This window comes from Rhea pennata, chromosome 17 (genome assembly GCF_028389875.1).
Source record: "Rhea pennata isolate bPtePen1 chromosome 17, bPtePen1.pri, whole genome shotgun sequence".
In the NCBI taxonomy this organism is placed as follows: domain Eukaryota; kingdom Metazoa; phylum Chordata; class Aves; order Rheiformes; family Rheidae; genus Rhea; species Rhea pennata.
The window spans coordinates 9,196,551-9,213,847 of NC_084679.1; the positions used below are offsets into that span (position 1 = coordinate 9,196,551).

The 17,297-nt window shown below is 39.7% G+C and overlaps 1 protein-coding gene across 8 annotated transcripts in view; it reads left to right on the forward strand.

Annotated features, from left to right (window-relative positions):
* ARVCF (ARVCF delta catenin family member) overlaps positions 1–17,297 on the forward strand; it is a 292,145-nt gene that overhangs the window by 107,084 nt on the left and 167,764 nt on the right. For 7 of the 8 annotated variants that reach the window (XM_062590417.1, XM_062590416.1, XM_062590418.1 and 4 more), the window contains one exon: positions 6,809–6,910. The exons of the other annotated variant lie outside the window; for it this stretch is intronic. The gene's annotated coding sequence lies outside the window, so the exon portion shown is untranslated. The remainder of the gene's footprint in view (positions 1–6,808; positions 6,911–17,297) is intronic. 8 annotated transcript variants of the gene reach the window in all.

The following is a 17,297-nucleotide window of genomic DNA, read 5'->3' on the forward strand; positions in this document are numbered from 1 at the left end:
ATAACAGAGATCGGTCTGTTGGCAACCTTAGAGGTGTTTATGTACCAAAATTCATCATATGAAATGATGGGTCTCTTTGGGACTATCAATTCAAATGTATCTGTTTTTCCTGCCTTTACATTGTTTATGCATGAACCAGATGATTATTCAAGACATCAGATGAGCTTAGGATTTTTATTTTGCTCAGATATTAATTATTAGTTCTCACATGCATGTTTGTCTTGTAAGACTAAAAAGTTGTAGTGTTAATCAGGACAAACTTGGATCGCATCCTAAAGTTACAAGGGTAGAATGAACTTGGATTGCATTTTAAATTTATAGACGCTGAAATACTGGAGAGTCTGTCTATCCCATCTTTAAATCTACATATAAAATTGAAGAAAGCAAATATATAGTTTTGGTCTGTGTAGTGTAACTTAGTGCCTTGGGCTTCCAAATTTAGCCTGAGGAAGAAGTTGATTTAGAATGAGACAGATGTTACTGGAGAGAATTAAAGCTAGTGGTCCTCATTCTGTTCCTTCTCTTTTTTAGTATTGCTTTAATCTCCTCTTCATTGATATTATTCCTGGTTTAAAGCAATATGAGGTCTAAATCTGGCTCTGTTTTCAATGAGAGAGGCTGAAATAAGGGAGAGTAATGCAGTAGGATTGGTTAAGCAGATAATAAAATTTGCTTGATTTAATAGCTTCAAGAATTAAATATGAATACTGACTTTTTCCTTTCCTGTTTATACTAATGTTTCCAGTACATGGTGGGGCAACAGAGAAGCCACACAACCCGCTTCATATGAGTGGGAAAGAGTTAAGCAAGATGAATGTTCAGAAAAACAGGAGAAGGATTTTTTTCCCCTCTCTTGTAAGCTGTAAGAAAACCACCAGCAAGATGCTTGTTCTGAGCCCTCTGGAACTGCGATTTTCCTGCAGTTCCAATTTGTTTATTGGAGTGAAATGCTAAGGGAGATATTAATTGTTTGATTCAGATGGGTTAAAAAATGTGTTCCCTTTTGATGCATTTATTTGCATTAATCCCCAAAGCATTATGAGAGATGCTCTCATAAACCCTGAGGTTGGAGCCCTAGAATTGCAAAACATCCGTTGTTACCCAGGAATGTAGCTATGCAGTTTTATTAGCCTTTCTTCTACTGTAATCTACAGATCTCATTTAGCAACGTGCAGCCCTGCTTTTCTGAAATGTCGAAGGAAAGAAATCTCTCAGATACCTGAAATCAAATTATCTGTGTTGATCTACATGTAAAACATACAAGCTCACTCCTTTAAATGAAAATAGTTTTACTGATAAGCAAAGCTAGCCTATGTGCTTTGGATATGAGAATTAAGCAGTTTTCCTGTTGTGCTTGCACAGTACTATTTATAGCATCAATTAACTCCTCGTGGCGGGGATAAGTCGTTCGACACATCTGTTGCCGAGCTTGAACACTCCTCATTCTGTGGGGTCGCAGCTGGATTTTTCTCCCTTCACCGTGTAGTGAACTAACCATTTTCTAACTAATGTCTGTTGGTTTAAATACGCTGTCTGTTATCACATTTCTTGTAGTGTTTGTAATAGATGAAGCAGGCTGTTGTCCTGCTTAACTGAGTAACTTCCCTGACATTTGTTGCTTGCCATTTAGTTGTTCATTTTATCACTGTTAGAAGATACCACAATAATATCTTTTGTGAAAGGATGATTATGACCATCTACAAGGCTTTTCCAGCCCTGCCGTGATGTTTCGGTTGTTTCGTTTTGTCAAGGAGAAACTGGTCTGGCTATGGAAATTGCTGCCGACCCAGTGACTCTCTTACACCTCCATTATTCAAAGTAGAGATTTAATGTTCAGCATATGATCGTTCTCAGCTGTAGTTCACTGCATATAGGCAGCTTCAGATTGCAATGCCTTTCTCTTTTAGTAGAGGCCCTTTTACCAAAACTCAAACCCTCTAGAGGCCAAGAAAAATAAGGTACTAATATATTGTTCAGAGAAATCCTTTAATTATTCTGTGGAAGCAATTCTTTAATATTATCACAGTCTGGTCATGTGATAGGGTTATTTATGGCCAGATTGGATTTTATATTAATGAAGCCAAGTGCTAAAATACTGGAAAGACCTGCAGAGGGAAGATACAAACTATGGTGCTTTAGCTGTTGATTTGTCTCTCTTTCTCATTGAAACAACCTTGTTCTAAGAATAGACCTATTGATTTTGGGTGGCACTGTTTGCAAGGGTAGCCCCTACAGTAAAGAAGAATTTTTGTTGACAGTGAGATCAGAGCCAGTCCATCGATATAGTGCTATGTATATAGACTGTATGTACTGCATGCATAGTTAATTTAATGCCTGATACTGTCTAGCGTTCCTATAACTGCCACTGTTTGAGATTGTTTTCTAGTTATTTGGAAGATAATATTCTAAGAAAATTCCACCATAACCGTTTTATGCTATTTACAAGTTTGCCTGAATAGCTGCAGATTGTCTGTTTGTGCTCACAGTGGAAGCACAGTGGTTAAACCTTCTATTGATGTCAGCGAGAATCAAATAGGGGTCAGAGGAAGCGAAGAGGACTTGGTACGTATAGCTGCTGCTAAAAGCAGCTGTGAGAATACTTGGAAACCTGAATATATATGAATCAGCAAGAGACTGTAAAGTGCAATCCATTTTTAAGTAGAGCTCCTTATTGATTTCAGTGGGGGAGACTTCAAAAATCAATGGCATGCAGCAGCTTTAGGATGCAATGGCATGTGTTCTGGGGCATTAAAGGGATTGGCCCATGAACTAATCAAGCAATCACATTTGGAAAGATCCAAGGCAGAAAGGAAAGGTGTCAGAGGTTTGAGAAGCAGCAAATGCTCAAATATGCAAAATTCATATTCCAAAAGAGATAGCAAAATATTATCATGTTCATTCTAGCTTTAACTTCCAAGTAAAAATGATAGCATATATGAATATTGTCCGAATAGATTGCATTTTAATTTTATAGTAAAACCAAAAAAGGTATAGAAAAATATCAAAGCATCCAGGGCTCTGTAAATAATGGCATGTGCGTGAATGCACAATATTACATAGAAGGAATTACTGAAATCTGCTACTGAACATATCAAAATGTTCTGAATTTTTCTGTTTTTCTCTCCGTAAGATTTGTGCACACCATTCAGCTCAGCTGGACACTTCAGACTTGGCTTCTTGATTTGCGGGGGGAGAAAAGTGCTCTCTCCCAAATGCTACTCTCTAGCAGCACTAAAGTAGATAAAGAATAATGAATTTATGCAAATTACAGATTTCCTAGGTTGGGAATGAAATAATTAATGACGTTAATATTTCAGTTGTCATGGCTGAATTGACAGAACTAACATTCACTGACATGAATGTAGCAGTTGAAAATCTCTTGTTATTGTACCAAATTCTGCAGACTTGTACTAAAGTCAGAATTTTGCCATCTCTGTATTGTTCAGTCTTTTCACGTGTATGAGATTTTTCTTAAAACTATTCCACCTAGATACTCATTTGAAAATATAAATGGAGGATTTGTTTACACATAGAACTTGCAGCGCACAGTGTGAATTTATAGTCCCTCACATACCTCATTAAACCTTAGTGTGGACACTTAGTAAGTGTGAGGTAACATGATGACACTTTGCCATGCTATTTTATGCTTAATTAACACAAACACCGATCTTTGCAGGACGTGTGGCATTACAAGTGCCCTGTGATTTAAGATTTCAGCTTATTCAGTGTAGACAAGTTGTTAGTCCTGAAAAACAAGAGCTCTGCTTCAGAGAGGTGGTGTTACGCTGTTCTGGTCTATAAACAATAAATTTCGAAAAGAAATGGAAATTGTTACATTAGGTAAAACTAAACCTAGGCTAAAACAGACTTTTAAATTACCCAAGTAAAAATAGTTCAACTTGATGTTTAAAGCTTTCCTGAATTAGTTGTGCTATTATATGTGTGCACTTGTTATAAAGGTGTTCTGTCTTACTATAATTAATTTTCCTTTTTTGGGGGGGAGTAAGCTATAGCAATGGAAATGTATTGTATTAGGGAAATTGAGCTACAGTATAATTAAAGCTGTGTAAGTACAGTGTCACCAAGTCCTGACAACACTGCATGGAAGTTAAACAGCAAAAATCCTGGAAGCGAACTCTGCTAAAATGGAGAATCAGTTCCTAAGGGAAGACATGGAAAGACCATGACTGGTGTCATTTAAACAGACACTGGAGAATCCATGAAAGACTGTATTAGATAGAAGAAAATTCTGTGTTTAGAAGGATGGAATATAGTAATATCTGCACTACAGGTTTCTGCTGAAAATGGGACTCAAGGTTGTTAATACACCTGTTGCTGTGGAATTTGCTTTTTTCGGGCATGTTAAAGTTGGCCTCATTATAGTGATACAGAATGCAGCTTTGCCAGTGAAATTGTATCTATACTAGGAGTACTTGATTGGTTCGGAATATTGGTTTTCGTATGTTAGATTCTGAGTATAGACATGAAGCAAGACATGTTCTTAGTATAACGAGGAGAAAGATTACCTAGACCCTCCTTCGATCAAGGATGTTGAGTTCCTTTACACATATGAATACCTAACACATGGACTACTAAACTTGGGCAAAACCATAAGGTTAGGTGACTTGCCAAGGCTTTCCAGAATATATATTTATAGCAGAGATTGTGTAAACAAAATTGCCCCCAAAATCCCATTTCCCAGGAATCCCATTTCCCTATCCCTTGCTCTAATTACCAGACAGCTACTTTCTCTAAGAACATGTTTTAAAAAATGATTATCTGAGTCATACTCTCTCTGTTTTGCTGGGAATTATATCTTTTATAAGTTAATACAATGTAATTTCAATGTTTTTAATTAAGAGGCTAATTAGAGTATTAATTCTTTTATGCTGGCTGGGAATCATTATAGTCAGATCTGAGATATTAAATTGTTCCTGACCCGAGCCAATTCTGTAGTGAGTAAGATGCTGGAACTGTATTATGCCTACTAAGATATATATGTGTCCTGATCCTTTTTGCTGGTGTTGCCAAAACCAGATTGTAGTGTATTTTTCTGGTATAATGCTATTCCCGCTACTGATTGCATTAAATTCCTACTCATGTAAAATCTCAAATATTCTACATTGACTTTTTTTCTCAGTACTAGAAGTGGTGAGCCGCAGGGTTCATGGATGTATCCTTAAAGATCCAAAGTTCCTTCTGGAGGAGTTTTCCTGTTAGCATTTCCTCTGCCCTTGGTCCTTTCGTAGTTGAAACCTTGTTTCACAGACTGCTTCTGTCCAAAGGAACAAAAAAGCCCTAACCAGCTTTTTTTGTTTCTTTTGACACCAACACAGCATGTCTGTCTGTGCCTGCGAGAGAACTATATTGAAATAGCTTTCTTTGTGAATTCCTCATTGCTAGTCACTGGTGACGTTTGCAATGTAAGGGTCAAGTTAAAACTTAGCCAGCCAGAGCAGCGACACCGAGAGGAGCTGGACTCTGGATAGATCCCTCCATAAGGTCTGAGAAGCGTCTCGTTCGGAACTTGTAACATGCAATGCATATTTGGGTTTCCAAAATGTTGCTCTTAATTGTCTGTAGAAACTGAATTGTTCTTAATTTATTCCCTCTGGTTGTTTGTTCCAAATCTAGCATTTCTGTCTTGCTCATGCTCTCTCTCTGTGTCCCCCCCTCTGCTAAATTTAATCTTTGGATTTACCTTTGCACAGTTTTGTTATATCTAGTGAGATCTGAGCCCTGAGTTTATTTCTGTTAGTTTAAGGAAAACTAGGTATTTGACATAGTAGTTCCATGCTCTTTGAGATTAGATCCATGCAAAGAAAGGATTATGTTTCTGGTAATTTGGCTGAAACACGAAAAATTGTGTTTATGCTGGCTTCAAGAAGGCAGACAGTACCTGATTAAGCATAAAATCTTCTGGGGCAAAATTACTCTTTAAAAATGTTCTAACACATTTGAACCAGCAAAGTGAGTTTGTACTGGCTCTGCACTTTGTGCCGTGTGGTTGCAGCATTTGTGATGTGGTGGTGGGCTTAAAACTGGATATACTGTTTCACAGAACCATGGTTTGAGTGAAATGGATTCTGTTCTGTACAGCCTCCAGCAAAAACAGGTACTAAATGTGCGGCCCCTTACCCAGAAAAGTTTTGGTGCTAAATATCTCTACAGGCAAAATTTTATGAAAAAAACAGATCTGAGATTTACCAAGCTACAAGCAAGACCTTATATCTAAAAACCAACTTAATGTTTCCTATAGCATTAGATTATAGGCAAGCAGAGAAACAGAGTGGCTGTAAACTATTGTACAGAATGCTTGTTTTAGAAATGAATCTAACCTTGCTAATAAATATCGGTGAGACAATCTTGAGCCATTTGGGGACTCATATGTCAAACAAGGCCTGAAGTTAGGTGCTGACGTAATTATTTCTCAAGAAGCTTATGTTAGGTATCTGTATTTTATAATCTTTGGCCACAGTATCTGGTTTTGTAATGTTCAAAATCCTCTCTTCAGTCCAGAGTTTTCCCCAAATTAAGAGGTTAACAGTAAACCAGTAACTCTCCCAGGAACATGCAAGTATTGATTGCTGATAACAAATCAGATTAACCAGTGGGGTTTTCCTTAGTTGTCTCCTCAAAGTTTGGCTTCTCTGAATATTGTATGCTTATTTTTTCTTACAGATCAGGTGAGAAACAGTATAATAAATAATTTATATAACGTAGGAAGAAGAATTTGGGAAATGACTGTGCACAAAAGTGCCTGTAATGCCTTCTTAACTAACTTTCTTCTCTTTCCTCTGTCTTATAGCTGGTTCTGCTCGAGGCTGCTCTCCTGCTCTGTCTCGACTTTTCTAGTTTTAGTGGGTGATGTCACGACATCTTTAACGTTCAGACCCCCCAAACCCACTAGGTGTGTATTGCCTGGTTTTCTCTGCATGCTTTCTGATACTGCATGGGGGATAACAGTCATTTAATGCTGCTCATCTATTGTGGCACTTGAGGGTGACAATATGATTACCATGCGTTATGCTTCAATTCCATGGATTAGTTAACCTCTAGTTTTGCTCTTATTTTGATGGTTTTCCTCCCTGTAGAATCACATAGCTGCTGTTGCCATGCACGCTCGCAGGCTTTCTTTCACGTTTGCTTGTGCAGCTTCTGATCTGCTGTATGTATGAACTTCCTGTTCTTCGTAGCACTCCTCCACGTTAGCAGGATGTATCAGACTCGGATGGGGTTCGGAGAGAGCAGTAGTGGGACAGCTGCGCTCAGTACTCAGGCTCCTGCACCTGAGAAACCTCCTGTGTGCCCTGCGAGCCGCCTCTCCTCCCTTCTGTGAGAAGGTTTGGGGCTGACTGGTGGACACTACTCCCTCCAAATGCTGCTCATTGAGATTTGAGATTTTCAGTGACTGTTCAGGCTTCCTGCCCAAATCTTGTGCAATTTGACCCTGTTTATCCGAGAGGCTCTTTGAGAATTCTTGACTATCATCCTAGAGTAGCAAAATTAGTGTGCAGAGCTAAATCCCATTTCTCAGGGGACCAAATAACACAAAACATGTCAGTGTCTCTAAGAACCTTCAAATTCAGGCATGAGCTGGGATATTAGGCATAGGCCCCTTTTTGACTCTTTGCACAGGGGTGATTTTCTTCTCTACTGAGCACTTCAGCTGTATTGACTTACAGGAGGGCACTTGATGCATTAGTTCCTCATGTGAGCAGTTAGAAAAAATGGATCCTCTTATTTTGCTCCAGCTGTAATGTAGCACAGTAACAATGTGTTTAAAATGATAAAGCCAGGAAATACTAGATTTGCTGCTGTCCACATAGCCATTGACATTCTTCAGGCAAATGTTTGCTGTATTTAGAAGGAATACAGCCTAAGGAATAATCTTTACCTGGCTGCTATAGGTCAAATATTTTCATTTATTTATAGGCTTTGCAATATATTTTAATTAATTTACAAGTGGTGGTAAAGTACAAGTGGCAGCCTGAGTAACTAGCTTATGAGTCAGTACTATTTTTTTTTGTTGTTGTTGATTTTTACTCCCCTAGTCCGAACTGCTGATAATGTAAATTGTTGAAATCCTGGGTAAATAATTGGGAGTGCAATCAAGAGTATGCAGGTATTTATCTGCTAATAAATCATTTGAAATGCTTAAGTCTGTCTTTGTCCAATTATTCTTAAAAGGCAGTTATTGGTCCTGCTGCTCTTTTCTGCACAGCAATCAGGATTTTTATGGTCTCTAATTGTATATCTGAAAATTTATACAGTTTATTTTCTGCCTATATTTTTCTTTGCACAGGGAAAAGAAGCGTAATATTTATGGCTGTAAGGAGGTTTACACTTTATTTCCTGCGTGGAGGTCTCTATAGTTCTCTAGAGATTTGTACCATTTATAGAACCTAGTTTTTGTAGGTTCTCTCATGTGTGGCATCAAGTGCTTATACCTCATTTAGAATTTTCTGAATGAGATCTTTGTCACATTCTCAGAATGTGACATGAAAGTTGTACATCAGCTCAATCATCAACTGTGGCTTTTATTATTAAATCTGTTACTGCTCCAGAATCATGTATTACAGGAGTTACTTTCAGTTTTCCAGGTGCTGTTGGTAATGATTTTCCTTAGAGTGAAAACTTTTATTGTCTATTCCGAAGGGAATGCATTGTTTTGAATTTAGTTATTGTAGTTTACATCCCATCACCATCTTCCCACATTCTTAATTGAGTCACTTTTTAAAGTTAGCTCATAGAAGCCTCCAACCACTTGGGCTCCCAAAGGGCAATGGAGACTGCCTATGTCCTGTCACAGTCCCATGTTGGAGAGGGCTGTATTAGTTGCAGGTGAGGAATTTCTTGAATAACCCACAGGTCAAACAAATGAGGTGCACAGTTACATATTCTCATGCAAGGTTCATTTCTGTTTTCTGTAAATAGGAGTTTTTTCTAAAGCCTTAAACTTAAATTTAATCTGAGGTTAGATTAACTTGTAGGATTTGGTTTTAGATGAACTCTAGTCTGCATGAGGAAACACGGTAAATTATTAGAGCATGCATGATTAGCTCTGCAGTGCTAACTTCTCAGAGCTCAGCTCTGACCCTCTGCTGAGGACTTAAGTGCTGTGCTTGGATTTCCTTCTGGTGTGTGTACACTTGCTTACCTCTGTGAGGTCTAAGTCAGTTTTCAAACTCTGTTTTGTTTTGTTTTGTTTTTTCCTTGAGGGAAATTCTTTTAGCCAAATCCAGTACTTATTAGGATTTCCAGAGAGGTCTACTGATCAGTTAACTTGCAAAAGAAGCATTTCATCCTGGGTTGGATCTTTGTCAAAGGTTCACCTGATATGAATCCATCAGGGTCAAATTCATAGCCCACATTTAAGTTGGAGGAGTATTAACTAAAGGACAACTAAGCTGCAACGTTTTTAATGAGCGATTAGTGTAGTGAGGGCTGGAGAAAACAAAGGCAGTTCTGTCTTATCAGATGAGCTACCTAGAGCCAGCAGGAGGGACTGGCGCTGCTAAAGGACAGCATTACAGACCCCTTGTCATCTGTGCACCCGAACCTGGCCGTGAGACTGGCTGCTGTTGTGCCCCGCGCCATTAGCATTTAAGAGAGTTAGAAGAAAGGAATGTTTTTTCTCTTTCTGTATGTAGGACTGCAGTCCTCTTCAGTCTAATATTTTCCAGGCAGTGCAGGTTCTTTGTCCGCATTAAGACCCTTGGTCCTGAGTGGATGCACAAGGAGCTGGGCAAAAAGAACACAGGGTTATCCCTTCCCCTTGTGCCCCACCCAGGACCAGCTAGGGGATGGCTGTGGAGTCCAGCCAGCTCCTTATACTGGCATCTTGAGGCAGCTGGGGAGAACATGCAGATATATTCTCCTGGTTTGGTGGAACTGAGGAAGCCAAAGCTTTTCCCCATGTTAGGCTGAAAAGGGACTCGGCATCTTCAGCTACCTCCAAATTATGCCTTGAAAGCACAATCCACTTGAAGCTCTAAAAACATTATTCAGTACTTTGTAAACTGCTGAAAAAGAAAAAACAAACACAAACTTTAGTAGAGACATCAGACTTCTTTGCAGTGATAGCTGAAATCCTCTCCGTTTTGTGTGACAGTGAAAGCGATTCCACCGTAAGTCATTCATCTTTTATGAAGAGAAGTAGTTATGCCTGGGTTAAAGTGCTCCAGTGACCTGCACCTTTGGTCACTTGGGTTCTTACTCCCACTAATTCAGTCACCTAACTGACCTAGCTAAGGTAGCTGGGCCTCCAAGGGCACCACAGATAGTTGGTTGAGAAAGATGAGTCCCTGCAGGAAGTGACTTGGGAAAGTTCCTGCTCTGCGGCACTTCTAAGGAACCTCTCTTGGTTCATTGATGCTGCTCCATTCTGACTCTGTCTTCTTCAGCCTGGAGCTTCCCCTGTCTGAGGCGTATGTGCATCTGCGTTGAGGTCAGGCTGTTCTGTCTGCTCTAGGATAACAGCAGTGAAAACTAGTGACCAGATAGCTGTCTTAAATAAAAATATATATTCAGAAACGCAACCTCCCACCCCTTAAGTGTCCTTTTCCCACAGTCTGACTAATGGCTGGGTCTGTGAAGTCCCACTTCATTCAGACTCTTCCTAAGCAGTCTGTAAGCACATCTCCGCTATTGAGAGGGAAGACAGCAAACCAAGCTGTCTCCATCTGTGCAAAGCAGGGGAGCACTGAAGCAGGCACATGCAAGTTGGCTGTGTGTGAGCCAGCTTACGTCTGGAAAGTCTGGCCTCATTTTTTGATAGCTGTGCCAGGGCTAAGTCATGCTGCAATGTAGCAGGCAAGTTGCATGGCACTGTCCCACATTATATGGACTTCACGAAAGTCAGCATGTCCTTCTACACAGCTGTGATTCCCCTTGGCAGGAATTAAAATAGTATCTGAAGGTTTTGTACACTATTAATAAATCTAGCATTGCAAAACAAAGTTCAGAGTGGAAGATTTCTGAAGCAGCAGATTGGTCTATATTCTGACTGGAGCGCAACATCTGGAAAACCCTTTGGTGGATTTTGTTTTTCTTCCAGAATATCAATAGAAATTAAATCAATGCATGCATAAGAAAAGCCTTTATATTGTATCATAACTCATGCTTACTGGTCTGCAGACACGAAAGGCTCAAATCATTGTTATATATAAACATAATGAGAATGATACTTAGTAGTCCTTGTCCAGGATCCAGTGTGATTTCATATCACCCCCATTCCTCTCAAAAGCAACTCCCTTGGAGTTAGCAATGACCTGTGAAGCAACAGAAATACTTGCCAGGTGATCTCCTACGAAATAAAGGTATATATCATTGCTTTGGGGTCTGTTTCCTCTGCCCCCCGTCATTGCTTTTGGGCCTGTTGGCTGATTTCAGCCAATTTTGACAGAAGAGACTACATGGTTACTTAAGAGTTCCTAAAAAACTGCAAAAACATGCAACTTGATATCTAATATTATCCCTTTTATGGAAGCACCGGAGGGACAATTTCTAACTACTATAACTCTTAGCACAGAATATGAACTTTTCTTGAATTCTAAATACTGCCTTCTGTGAGCTCAGCTTAGAGATGCAGTAAGTAGTTTGCTAGTAGGTAGTAATAAATTAGTTACTAGTTTAGCTTTAGTGAAAGGATTCTGTTGAAACTGCTGTTCAAGCTTGTATCATGTTACTGATACTACATTGTTTACAAAAACTCTTTAACTGATGTTAATGTGTTGTATCTGTGAAATCAGTGGGGAGTTTTCCTGCACACACTATAAAGCTGTTGATAGAGTTTTAAATGGAATACTTCATAATCAACTGGAGAAAACATAAGGGAGAACATATATCCCACATAGCTGGGTTTTGAGTTCTTGGGGTTTTTTCTAAATTTGAGACACAAGCAGTCCTGTTTGTTTTTTGTGGAAGATACTTGGTTTTGGTTTTGGTTTTCTTCATTTACATTATTAGCAAAGCGCTGCATGAAGGGCTGTTTCATTGGCTGCCATGCTGAAATCATCAAACACATTTCAACTGCAATTGCGCTGTCTGTCTTCAAAAGTGTTTTCCATATTGTAGTGTGTTCCTGTAACTTAAAAATGAAAACTATTTTCAGCCACTGCTTGCTAAATTTAGTGGGTTCCATTCACTTGGAGAAAATGGACACAATTGTTTTCTTGTACCATAAAATTTCTGTCTTAAAAAATGTTATACTTCTCATTTAGCCTGTAAAAGGCAAAAATTCCAGGTGTCTATAGTGAGAAAGATTGTGTTCCTCATATCTTTTTTTTTTTTTTTGTATAGTTCTTTTAACAACATTAGCGTTTGCACAGTGAAATTAGCTTTGCAAGAGGGATGAAAACCCCTTGTCAGACAGAGCAATTTCAGAAAAAAGATCAAAGGAATTCTATCCAAGGTGAGCGTGTGCTCTTTTTTTGAACAGCGGTGCCTTGGCTTAATTACTTTTAATTTAAAATCAAATCAGTGGATGGAAATGAAATCTTTTCAAAGAGCAGTAGAGATTGCTTCCTAGAGCGAACAGTGCTTTAGCAGGGTGACTAACAATGTGCGTTTTTATTCTTCACCTCTGACCTGTGCCCTCTCCACCCCTTTTCCTAACCCTTTCCATTTGCCCTGGTCAGTTAACAGGCAGGAGCATTTGAAAACAATCATGGATGACTATGATATCAGGTCTGCTGCCAGCATTTTAGCCTCTGTTAAGGAGCAAGAGGCTCGTTTCGAGCGGCTTACCCGTGCACTCGAGGAAGAGCGGCGCAATGTCTCCTTGCAACTTGAGCGTGCCAATCAGCCAGCAGACCGAATGAGCATTTGCAACATTGGCAATGGTCAGCCACTGGCAACCGCCTGGCAGCAGCTTGTACTGCAGGTAACAGCCTGCTCATCTTACCTGTTGCTAGAGTTCCCCTCCTCCAGAATTTCCCATCCCAGAAAGTCAGGTGCATCTCCTAACTTGTTTGTCATTGCATTTCATTCCGTAGCCCGTGGTCCAGGGGGAGGCACCAATGCCCCAGAGCTGGTGTGTTTCACTCATCAATTTAATAGCTCAGATTTCCCAGCCTTGGCTCAGATGTTGCTCTCACTTCTGCTTAGCTCATGGGATAGTCTGTAAAAATGTATGCATCTTTGAGTATTAAACCATAAAGAGAGATCTTCACACCCTCATCTGCACCTTTGCACTTGCCACAAGTATAGTGATGCTCTGGTGATTTTAAACCAAGGGTAAATCATAATCTCTGTAGGAAACAATATTCCCATTAAAAATCAGTTGAACTCTGAAGAGAGAAAACAGTGTGAAAAGTAGGGTTTTCTCTCCTGCAAAGTCTTGTTTGTGTAGGGAGGGCTTCATAATTTGTTTCCTGTGTATATATTCAAATGATGGACTTATTTTTATGACATAAACTTTGTTGGCTTCTTGATAGCTTGGGATTTCCAGATATTGTTTTGCCTGAAATATGATGTTCTTTAACTGTTTAAATGTATAATGATAAACTACTTGCATCTCTAAATTACTTAAACTAGCAAATTAGTCTGACATGCAAGGTAAGTCATGCAGAAGCAACGGTACTATTTGTGAAGGTCTGTTTCCAGTCTGTGGGGATTCTAAAAGTTGGTTCCCAGTTATACCGGAGTATTTTACAATTCTGTCTGCACTGGGCTATATTTGGGTGGACTTAACGTTATAGTATGTTAGCATAGCTCTTCTGTTAACCGCTGCCGTGTTACTGCACATGCACCCGTTTTCAGTGAAAGGACCAGCCTGCCCTGGTTGGGCTGGAAGTATGACATTAGCTGGTAGGAGCTGTAGGTCCTTATCCTCTTGATTAGTAGCAGGGCTGAGGAGAGGGGAGATGTGCTTATGTATTTTTTATAGCAAAGGACAAATTCACCTTCACCTTTTCTGAATGAATTTGTGCAAAGTGCCTGACTAACAGCCCCACAACAAAATACCTTGGCCACAAAACTGATGAAGCGTGAATTTTCTCCGGTGTTACCGCTTAAGGTCTAACTACTTCCTAGAAGACTTAGTAGAAGAGTTTAAGGTACTGGGATCTGCATGACACTTGTGGAAAAATATCCCCTGTAAGCAACCTCAGGCTGAATCTGTGTATGTTCAGCTCATTGCTGCTTTGGGAAAAGACAGGGCTTCAGTTCGTGAATAATTAATGTTGAGCTTTTTAGGGTAGTTTGTATATGAAGTAAAATGGTTGATTAGCAAACATGCACACTGAAGAATTAGTGTAAGGTTATTTCAGAGAATTTTCATAAAATGTACTGAGGGCCAAATTCCTCTCTGACTTACTAGAATGAAATTAATGGTGTTTAAATGAAGGATGAAATTTGTACCTTCAATCTTACTCAGCATGTATGATTACAGTTTAACTATTATATATTGCATTTCATTGTTGAGAGTACACAAAGCAAAAGACAGTCTGTACTTTGTTGTCTGTAGGGTTTGCTAACTCGCTAGTTAAATGCAACCATCTCTGAAAAGCTGTTTCAGAAAGGCCTCACTGATTTCTGCATACCACCCTATTCAACCGAATGTTGTAAGTAATAGTACAAAATTACCCAATTAGTAGCTTTTCATTTGGAAACTCTATAGATGATCATAGGTATTATAGTTATCCTGGAATTTGGGCAAGAATCAAGGGTTAACTCCATTTTATGAATGCCATGCGATTTTTAATGACCTCTGCAACCAGGCTTCACTTTTCTCTGTTTGATTGTTGGAGTGGAATTTGGCTCAGAGATCTGTCAGTGAAGTGTGTGTAGTCAGGGCCTTGTTATCAGAGTCGCTCTCAGTACTTCTCTGTAATATATGCTCCCAGGCTTCTCTTCTTAGAAAATAAAATCAAGCCCTTAAAAAAAAAAAAGGTGGGGGAGAGATGATAGAGGCAGTCTGCCAGAAGTGTAGTAGTTTCCTGAAGTCCTCAAAAGACAAAATCAAGGTCTTATGCAGATTATTCTAATTCATTCTGGATTTTTTTGCCAGCCACACTTTTTTTTTCTTTTAAATACCAACTTTAAGCTCACTCTGTAACAATATTACCTTGTCCAAGGTGACACATTTAGCCACTTCCTTTGTTTCATTAGTAGACAGTGGTTTTTGCCTTTTCAGTGTCAGTTTAGATCACCCGAGTGACCCAGGTGAATTTTGATGCACTTGTTGACGTTCGGTGGGAGTGTATATGGCACCATGTAGCAAAATACTGTCTTTTGGCCCCTAACAAGAAATATCGGTTCTGCAAATGAGATCAGGGATGTACTCGCGTTGCCAAAAGACCTGTACATAGGTTTAGTAATTTTAAATTAAGAAAATGCATGGGACTTTTCTAAAAGCATCTTAGGGTTATTTTTAAGGTGAGAAACTGGTTCTGTCAACAAGCTAAACAAACCTTTAATTTTTTTTCAGATATCAATTGGAAATATTTGGGATTGTTCTTTAATGGGAATTTTCTTCCCAGAAAAGGAGGTTCTGGGAGATGCTGCCCTCACAATATGCGGTCCTAAAGGTTGCTGAAATGTCTCCCATTAATACTAGTTTTTTATTGAGGTTGTGGCCAAAGCATCTGTGTTTTCATAGCCCTTTGTAGAAGGCAGTGCCTGCCAAAGCTTCAGGTGGTGCTGAGGCTTTTTACCCGTCTCTCCTCCTTGCAATAGGCAGTACTGAGCTGGTGCCACATGGACAGCTAGCCCTGCTTCTGGTGAAGAGGGAGAAAACGCTGCATGTGGCTAATGCTGTTGAATTAGTGGATATCTATAACTTGCATCAGATGTAGCCTCCAAGGGTCTCTAAGGCTGCCTTGGATTAGAGTGCAGTGCTGAGTGTGCACCAGCGGCGGGAAGCGCTGTCTCGCGAAGCGGTGTGGTTCCACGACCCCTGGAGCTCTTGGCAGACGTGCCAGCGGAGCGGGAGCCCTGCGAGCCAAAGCCACAGCTTAAAATGCCTACCGTCCCCGTCCGCCCTGCGGGGAAGGGCTTTAGCAGATACGTACCTTCTGCAGGTTGTTGAAGCAGTCAAAGTGCTTTTCCAAACTAAGAACCCTCCGGATCATTAGGTACTTACTGAAAACCTTTCCACTACTGTGAAAATGTAACATTTAATGACATTTTAATCATCGAGCATTTATCTGGTTAATAAAAGTCTTCTAAAAACCCTTCCAGTTTTTAATGATGTTCCTGATTACGTCCCTAACTCCGGCACTGAGTGGTGGAGCAGCATGGCCGGCCATGGCTACTTGTTACTGAAAGTAAAAATCGAGCTGTACTAAAAAGAACAGATCTGGCTGTTAACGTGTCCTTATGTCTGCTTTCCTAAATTTTGCAGTAAAAGAAAAGAATGTAAAAAATGTGGTATTTTGTCATTTTAATATCCCAAGCTGTGGGAGTCTTGGCAGCAGAGTGAGACTTTGCCTTTTTATCATTTTACCAATGCAAGCATAGTCCAGTAAGCTTCAAAGTCACTAGTGAGCAGCACCTATCATGTGTCTTGTACAAGGTTAGTCTCTGGTGATGATGTTTTTTACAAGCTTGATAAATCTTAATACTCTTCATGTGTGAGGGATTTAGTTTAATCTGCCTGGTTCTATTTCACTTCTTTCCAAATCAGCCGCCTGCTGTTCCTCACCATGGGAGCTAAAGTTGGACAGGGAGAAGATACGAAAGTGCAAGTAAGCAGGGGATGTACTGTAGCAGGCTTCCAAATGCACAAAGCTGCAATATTATCACTCAATAGTTAACTGTTCAGAGCATAACTTCTTAATAATAAATAATATTCTCTTTTTTTTCTTTTATTAAAACATCAGATGTGAAACGTATTAATTCCAAGGCCATATCCTGAGTTGGTTTAAATTGGCGTGGCTCCATGGGTTTTAAAGAAGCTTTGTCAACTCTCATCAGCTGAGGAGCTAAACAGAAATGTTTGCGTTCGAGGACTCCTTCCCCATTGGTACACGCTGACAATTTCCATTCCTGTTAATGCTTCGTAACCGAAGTACTGCATTCAGTAACCCTATTTTGCCAACAAATACAATATGAAAGTACTTTGACTCTGGTGATCCTGCAGTGTCCTGTGGAGGTTTGAAAAGAGTTTCTCACTGCTGTACATAAGGTAGATACTATCCCCCTTCTCATAGGTGGGAAAGGTATGTAAGCTGCCAAACGTTACCTGGTATTAATGACAGAAACCACAGCTATGCTTGGAGTTACGGGTGCAGAGAAGGATCATATTGTGTCATTTGGTACATGTGGCTTAAGAGGCACTGGAATAGTTTAAA